This window comes from Hibiscus syriacus, unplaced genomic scaffold (genome assembly GCF_006381635.1).
Source record: "Hibiscus syriacus cultivar Baekdansim isolate YM2019G1 unplaced genomic scaffold, ASM638163v2 tig00003280_pilon, whole genome shotgun sequence".
In the NCBI taxonomy this organism is placed as follows: Eukaryota; Viridiplantae; Streptophyta; class Magnoliopsida; order Malvales; family Malvaceae; genus Hibiscus; species Hibiscus syriacus.
In genome coordinates, this window is record NW_024061967.1 from 1,931 (window position 1) to 11,139 (window position 9,209).

The 9,209-nt window shown below is 35.6% G+C and overlaps 1 pseudogene; it reads right to left on the bottom strand.

Moving 5' to 3' along the window:
* Nucleotides 1–840: 840 nt before the first annotated feature.
* LOC120175725 lies at nt 841–7,139 on the bottom strand (annotated as a pseudogene).
* Nucleotides 7,140–9,209: the final 2,070 nt, after the last annotated feature.

Here is a 9,209-nt window from a genome sequence, read left to right on the forward strand (position 1 = left end):
ATCTTTAACTTCAAAATTTTCCCTCAAATTCAATAAAAAAACAGATTAAAATTGTTTTCAGAAAGTTCCAAAAACGAAAGTAAAAATCTTTATTTACTTGACTGAGTTTAGACACTTGAACCTCCAATAATAAAATAGTTTTCTTCATGGTGAATACTGTGGATGATATGCAAGCATTGGAACGACTAAAGAGAGGAGATGGAACATTTTTCTTTGTTATAAATTTGTCTATTTCAAATATGACTTTGCACCAACATATCTTATCAATGAGTGGTTCCAAATATTTTGAATAAACTAATAAAGTTCACAACAATAATAGATGAATAGAATTCACGTGAATTCTAACATCCTTTAAACCACATATTCAATTAAAACTAACCCCACCAATTGGGGTGTGACAAAGTAATATATATTTTTTAATAATTCATTTTATATAGATTTGATAATTTGAAAAAATAATTTTACTATATACATATATCCGATCCAATATTCTTTTCAAAATTATACTAGATAAAAATTGAAGTTATAAAAATATGTTTGATTTTCTTTTTCAATATTTACTGTTTTATCCGCAAAACCGGTAATGGGCTCGCCATTACAATGTTCAACCGAGGGTAGTTAAGCTTATAGCACAAAAGCAGCTCCTCTCTAGGTAACGGAATCGAAAGTACCATCAAACTTGGCCAAGAAATGAGCAAATCTAGGAGTCTTCTCCAATCACAACATTACCTTTACAACTATTTCATATAGTTTATATATTTCAGACGATTATATCTAATCTCATATATTATTACCACAAATTACAAAAAATAATAATACAAACCATAAACCTTAATTCTTCTTGCCAATCCAAGCTTATCGCCGGTGTCCCATAGCGACGACTGGATGGATACCTTGTGCCCTCTGCTGCCCTTCATGGTAATCTCCCCAAACCTGTAAGTTCTAGTGACAGATCGAGCAGTAAGAGTAACAGAAAACTTCCTGGATGCACCTGGCTTTAGAGTCATTGCTGAAGGGTTGGTTTCAATGGCAATGGACGGGTGCATTCTCGATGTGATAGTGTACGTTTCTTCGTCTGCAACGTTTGTGATGGTACGAGTGACTGTTTGAGTTCCCACCAGGTGAGAGATTGCAATTGATGGGGTGTTGAGATTTGAGGGGTGGCCTATGGTATCATTGCAGGGAGAGTTTGTGTAATGCTTTATCTCATGAATATCGATACCGGGTGTGTGCACAAGAATCCCATATAATCTTTATGACCTACAAGGCAGAGGAACTTTGACCCGAGTGACCAAAAATGACAAGATACAATTACAAAGCAAAAGCAAGAATACCTGCATCATGAGTCCAGATCCAAAGCAGCTCTTGGATCAACGTGACCACTCCCATAATCGAAAGGAGTGGCTGTGACGAGTTTCATGGCATCGGTTTTAGAATTCTGTTGTGCTTGAAGAGGCCTTCCTGCTCTGTCAACCTTTGTTGATGTTGTCATCAAGGCTGATTTTATAGCAGCAGGACTCCAATCAGGGTGTTTCTGTTTCAAAAGAGCAGCTATCCCTGCAATATGTGGTGTGGCCATACTCGTTCCAGATATCATAGCAAATTCTTCTCCTGTTCAAAGAAAATTATTTGATTAAGATCTGAAAAGTTCCTCTACAAGAAGAAGCATAATGTCGTTTCTTTTCCTTCCAGCATTTCCAAATTGATGGCTGAGAAGAAGAAAACAAATAAAACTGAGCAAATCTTTACCGACATAATTAGGTTCATCAGTTCCATTCGGAGACCAAGCAGCCCAAATTAGAGCACCAGGTGCTAAATGTCAGGCTTGAGAAGATCTGCATCGTGAAGGCTGAAATCTTTTATGTTAGGCCCCCGAGAAGAAAGTGCGACCTGTGGTGCGGATTTATGGAGAATTGGCATCAAACCATCCCCAATTCTACCAATAGCTTTGAAGCTCTTAACCCGTCCAGTCCAGTCTCTTGGGGTAGAAACATTATAGTAGTCGACGAGATCCTACAGAAGTGAATCAAAGAGACAAATAATACTTGCTTGTCATGTTAGAAAGGCTGACTATAATTTATCAAGCAGTGACAGCATGCTGCAGATTATGGCCGTGAGATTATGGAAAAGAATCATCTTCACTTAATCATATTACAATAAAAAAAAGCAGGGAAAAGAAAAAAGAGGAACAAGGATAATTACCATTGAGTTCGAGACATCGGTGATAAGGATTCCAGGAATGCCAAGAGGAACAGGATCAAACTTTGTTCCAGGAGAAACATTTTCCACTGCAAGAACAAAACCAACTGCACCAAGAGCCTTGACTGTTTCAGAGACTTTCTTAATTGATGCAAACCAACAGCAAAGTTGAAGGAATAGCCACAAAGAAGAATGTTTCCCTCGACCAATTTCTTGTTTAACACCTCTGGCCTTTGGCAGTCAGAAGGGCTATATTTCACTGACGAATCCAGTAGCACGTCATTAGCAGCAACCATGGTGTAAGTTTGGTTCAGGTGAGTGGAAGCTGCACGATGCCTAAGTTATACACTCTAGCTTTTAAGAACAGAGAGATTTTTCCAAAGAAACAAAAGGATAACAGATTGGCAAGTGGTTCTGAGACAAAATATCAATCGCTTAGTGAAAGAAAATGTCAATCCTATGAGATGAAATTTCCATACCTTTATTTTTTAACCTAATTTCAAGCATGAAGCAAAACAATTCTAGTAGAATACAAGTTTATTTTAATAAAGTTATCAATTCTGATTGTTTAATCTGAATTTTGAACTAAAACTTGTGCCCTTGAAAATTTTATTGCACAACACTAGACCAAAATGAAAACTACAATCTTAAAAGCTCAGTGATAACCAAAGTGAGGATTCAAGCAGAAAACTTTTACTATTAATGACCTATCATATTCACAAATCTGTCACAAATGCAGAAGACCATCAATTAAACCAAACCATTAATTGAAGAAGGAATGTCTAAGTTGCTTGAATGCCTTTTTGATAAATTAACAGAGCAGGCATCTCATTTGTAGATTTCAAACTGTTCATCATTTGTTGTTCTTAAAAAACATTATTCCTTAGATTAAATAACATCTTTATACTGTCTGAATGTCTTCCTATAGGCTGCCTAATCAGAACAAATAAACAGTCAAAGTTGATGTAACTTACGGGACAATCCAATTCCAGCTAAAAATTTTCCATTTCCCATGGTCAGATGGTTTTTGTATCTACGATCATCGATTGCAGCTGCAACAGATGTTATCCAAGGGCTATAAGAAACCAAAGTTTTAGGTGAAGGACCTCCATTTCCAGCTGCCTGTGCAACAAAGACACCAGCTTTGACGGCTCCAAGAAGTGTAGCATCAAAGGGATTCAAAAAAGTGGTCTTTGTGGTTGCTGGAGGACCATTTGGTCCCACTGAGAGACTAAGAATATCAACACCATCATGAACAGCCTGTTCATAATAGTTGTCAAATCACAAGTTTTCTACAATAAATAAAAGATTATAGAACTGATTGATAATTTGCATCTTTTAGCTTCACCTGATAGAAAGTAGTACAGCTTTTCATTTTTCTTTTCAAGCCTATCACAAACATGATTTTATTTTTCATGTTCTCAAAACTTAGGATCACAAAAAAGACATATCTTCAGGTTTTGTATGTCAGTCATGAGAATCTCCAAGTCAAAAATAATCATTAAAAAGTGTTCTTTAATATCCCAGCAAAAACTAGAGGCTCAACCATTAGGAACAACAGACACTTATCAGGCACTATGCAAAAGGAAGATCCTTATGGTCCCAATGATAGATTTATAAGGAAAATTTTTCTCTATAAATAATGCCTGTTTTATATCTCAGATGGAGTTACCACAGGAAGAGATCAGGTAAAAGGCTAAATGTAGCATACCTGATCAATTGCAGCTACCACATCTACAAATCCTCCAAACAGCCTGTATAGTGCCTTGTAGACAGCAATCCTGAAACCAAAAGAAAAAAAATAACCTTATATCAAAGAAGAAAACAAATTTTAATTGTAAAATGACCTAGGAAGATATGTAATCTATACCTGGCACGAGGAGCCATTCCACTTGCCTTTCCAAATTCATGGCCACCCATTCTCACGGGAATGCCATTATTCCCAGCTGCAATAGCTGCAGTGTGACTGCCATCCAGTAAATATAACAAAGATGAGCAATGGATTAATAGAAAAAATAGACACAAAAAATCCACTTAACAACAGAAAGTTTATGTAGAAGCCTTTATACCAAAAGCTAAGTTTTACCTACAGTAAAACTGCTTAGATTTGCCCAGAGATACTTACCTTTTGCTCCCTTTCACTGGACATTATTTACAGCTTAATGCGATATAACTTTAACACCCTCTTTCCAAGACGTGTCTTAAACATATAACTATGCATATATTAACTTTTTAATGCTTGCATTTAAATGGAAAAAATTCTGTCATTTACCTAGTACACATATCCAACACTTATAGTGACGTGTATTTGCACACGGGAAAAAAGGAATGATACTTCAAATGTATTGAAAAGCTTAGAGAAAATTGAGCAATTTGTGTTAACATATACCCGTATCTGACACACCCAAATCCAAGTAACAGATCACCATCATAATCTTGTGAATACCACACATCATACATCTTATTCATTTTATGCAGGCAGCCATTAAGTTCATTTTAAACCTACTGTCTGCAAATCAGAAATAGAATCACAAACACAAAGGCGCCCTTCAGGAATTGGAATTATACTCCCATTGGATGACTCAAGAGATCTGGATGCCTATATACTAGAAGCGAACTGCAACTGCATTTCACGGCATAGGGATAACATATGCAAGAATGATTACTTATTTTTACCTAAATCTTGTGATAACCATTTCCCAAGAAAGGTGCTGTAGCCTATAAACATGAGGCAGAACATTAGAACCTTTGTGCAAAATGTTATTAGTGGACTCCAGCCAACCCTGTTAAGATCTAAAGGTACCTCAAAAGAAAACAAAAGATGCAACTTTATGATTAACTTCCACATTGTTGAATTCTTTATGTGAGTGTCAGTAGCCACAATGTCTTCTGTTTACACATATTAACATCAAGACTTTCCTTCATTTGATGTAATGATGATATAAGCTAAACCTCTCTCAAAAGCATATTTGTTTCAGATAAGGTGGCATAGGGTTTCTCATCTAAATCTTGACTGCGGGATATTATGGCAACTAACCTTCCATGTCCGTCACCATCCATGGGGGATGCAAAATCAATAGCAGGATTAAAGGCTCCTGCTGCTTTTGCAGCTTCAGCAAAATGTTGGGCTCCAATGATCTTCCCATTACAGAAGTCTCTCTTGGTGTCAGGATCAATTTCGCATTTTCCTTTGTACTTCGGAACAGGCCCATATGGGTCAGTATGATAGGCTGCAAAGCTTGGATGATGTGGATAAATTCCTGAGTCTATAAATCCTATTACAATGTCCTCTCCTGCCCTGTCAAAGCCACCTCCAGTTGGCCATACACTAGTGGGAGCCCCAGAAATTGTGGGGTATGTGTTGTAAGTTTCCTCACTTTCCAATCTCTCTCCACAGATTTTACACCAGGAGCACGTCTCAGGGTCTCTGCCTACTAACATATTGGGCACAGTGTAAGGAATGAGAACAAAAGAGACCGGTTTCAGAGAAAAAATAATAGGTACCCATTCTGGTAAAAGAACATTTCCAAAACAAAATCACAACATGTGTAGCATTTGAGAGTTTCACCTGTTCAGGGGAAAGGTAAACTGAAAAGCCATTTATCAGGTGTTTATAACTGTAGAGTTTCTGATAGCTTCCACGCTCAAATAGCATACCGAGAAGCATATCATGTTTCTTTTCAAGATGACTAGCGTAGGATATAACCAATTCACTGAAACATCACCAAAGAAAAAAAAACAGGAATAATAAGTGGAGCAAAATTTGTGATATATTTCAATCAACTAAGAGATTGATTGTGTGTGCGTTGTGTGTGTCCATCTACATGAGGACGAGAAGAAGTAATAAAGGAAATATCAATGGACCAATAGACGTTTTGAAACAGTGAAAGGAACCATCTTATTGTTAACACAAATAGCAGAACAATTAGATCAGGTAGCAGAACACCGGCAAGCGTAGAATTAGAAAAAATTTCTTCTCGAGGATCACTCAATAATATCAGGTAGCAATAGCATGAAACTGGATTTGAACCTTGGATCACTAATTTAGTTCTAGGGCCTCACAGAAACTCTCCCTCAATTTTTGTAGCGAAGCAAAACAGAACTTCGCATTAACATTTTCTTCTCTTCTATCATTTTAAAAGAAAAAGCAAACACTAGTTACCTCTTAGTGTCAAGCTTCTCATCAGACTCCACAGCCGTCGCTTGAAACCCATTTTCACCCCCTTTATAGCTAATGATGGGCTCTCCTTCTACTGTGACTATGTAAATCTCTGCTTTCCCAGTAACCAAAAGCCCCGCTAGCTTTACCAGCACCAGAACAGCACACCCCAGGTCCATCACTTCAAATCTTCCGCTGTTGCAAGATTTGCTTCTCACTAAAATTAGTACTTCAAAGTAAAGTTTGGTGAGTCTTCTTCTTCTTTATTATAGCTAATTTTACAGCAATTATTGTATTTGTTAAAGGAAACTTCAAATTTATACGTATGCAAAGAGAACTTAAATGTAAAACTGACATCTACAGTGAAAAATAAATAAATAAATGAATAAACAAACAAAATTGTGTTTGGAAGCCTTCCTGCTAAAAACAAACTTATTTCAGCAGAGATCAGGTGGAGTTAGAATTTATTAAGCTAGTTTAAGAGACTTAAATAAACCGATTAATGGTTACTTTAGCGGGGGAAAAAGAGAAAACATTACTTAAATTGGTAAAAAGGGAAAAATAACAAAATATTACCGAGGAGACACTAAAAAAACCCGATCAAATCTAGCCGGAAGTTCTTTACATTCACGTCAATCTGCGTCAACGTCCTTTTATCTACAATCGAAGCAAAGAATATTTACAAAAAATGAAGTAAAAATGGGGAAAAGGAAATAAAAAGGGAAGAATGATCAGAATCTCCGTCTGCATTTTCGGCTATGAAGAGGATCGTAGCGATATCACTAAACAAAAAGAAATAGCAGTGAAAATTTAGACTTACGCAACCATCAAAGAAGGAACCAAAGAAGCTCTGGTGAGATGATTTTATCAAAGCAACCAGGAAATTTCCAGAAAAGTGAAAACAGAAGAGAAAAAGATTGGATCAGAGAAGAGGAGTATTATTCATTCACGTTTTCATAGATGCGTTCCGTTGAGGTGGATCTTTCATTGAAAGCGAGACATGAAAATGTGAGAAAATGCTGAGAAACGGAAAGAAAATGAAAATCTGATATATGTATTAGTAGTGAAGACAAGAGAGTCGAGAGTAGCGAGCGAGTGTGAGCGTAAGTAAATTGAAAAGTGGTTGGGATTTTTATTTTTGTTCTTAACTTCTTATGCTTTTTATTTGAAGCTCGTGAATATTACTTATTTTTGGGATAAACCTCGTTTTGCCTCCTGAATTAAGCTCTTTAATTCAATTTGGTCCATAAACTCTTCTTTTCCAACTTGGATTTTGCCACCTGAATATCATTTATTTTAAATATTTATATTTTACTTATAAAATAATCAAAATATTGTTATTTATTCTTTACAACTAATTTTAGCTCACTAACACGTATCATTAACTATTTGTTTAAAACACATGATGGTGGACTAAAAGTGCTTGTGAAGAATAAAATCCACCACTAATGTATTAAATAAGAACACATGACAATAGATTAAAGCCATTTGTGGAGAGAAAATAGCTTCTCATTTGATAAACGAGAGGTAGAATTTTTTTTCTCTACGAATAACTTTAATCTATGTTATATTTCTTTAATTGTCTAAAAGTTACTTACGATTGAATAGGCTCTTAAAATTAATATATTAAATAATAATCTAATTTTAGTTTTATGTTATATAAATTAAAATGACCATGAATTAATTCCTATTTTTATGGTTACTTTTTCATGTTTTTTGTTTCCTATTAACTTTTTGTAGATGCTCGATTTCGTCCGGGAACTGCATCGGAGGCTTCGTATCCAGTACACGATACAAATTTGGACCAATGGAAGCCCAAATCAGCCCAAAACGGTACTGTTAATTCCAGTCCAGTCCATGTGAAGTCTTGCAAGACATGAACAGTTACAGGAAGATTTAAAAACAGAAAACGTGGATGCCATTTTTCAGGGAATTGATGAAAAACTGAAAAAGTTGATTTTTTTATGGGGAATTAACTACTGGAAACAAAAGAGAGAGTGGGGAGAGGATCACAAAAAACAGAAGAGACGAGAGAGAGATGAGTTTTTAAAAAAAATTACACAAGGGAGAGAGAGGAGATAGGAGATTTTTTTTTTACACCAGAACAAATAGAAAAGAGGAAGCTGTGTAAACAACGTTCAGGGATTCAGAGATCAAGCAGTGTAATCGGGGTCTTCCCCATCTTTTTCGAAAGCAATACAAACAATTTGTAAGCAAGTTATTTTCCTTTTTGTTTACGAAATATCCAGTAATGTTATGTGGTTCTTTACTTTTCTTTCAAAATTTAAAAAATAAGAAGAGAGAGGAATCATAGAATTACCTTATTTATGTGACAGTAGTCTCGGTGGGATTCGACTGATAGAGATATGGACTGGGGTCAGAGTTATGAAACCAATCTGAGATTAAAACAGAACAGATTTGAGAGCATTTTTTTTAGAAACACAAGGCTTTTTTTTTGGTTTAATCCATACAAAGCATTAGAACAACAGAAAATGAAGGCAATACATCATATCTATTAACAATCCAAAAACAGAGGTAAAATCCAGTGATACGCGTTAAATGAGAGGGCATTTTCAAAAGGTTTTATTTTTATTTTTATTTTTGTTCTTAAATCTTTCATGCACTTATTTTGTTTTTTTCCTCTGTCGAAACCAAAATAGAAAATAGAGAGAGATTATAGATTTACCTGAGTTGTATGTCGCTGGAGTCGGTGTTCAAATGTTTATAGTTGGTCAGCAAACCTTGCATATGGGTTAAGTTTTTTGAATCGTGGGTTTTGAATAAAAAGGGTTAGAAGAGCATCAAATATTTAGTTGTGTATGGGTTAGGATTAGGAACTTACCAGGTTGAA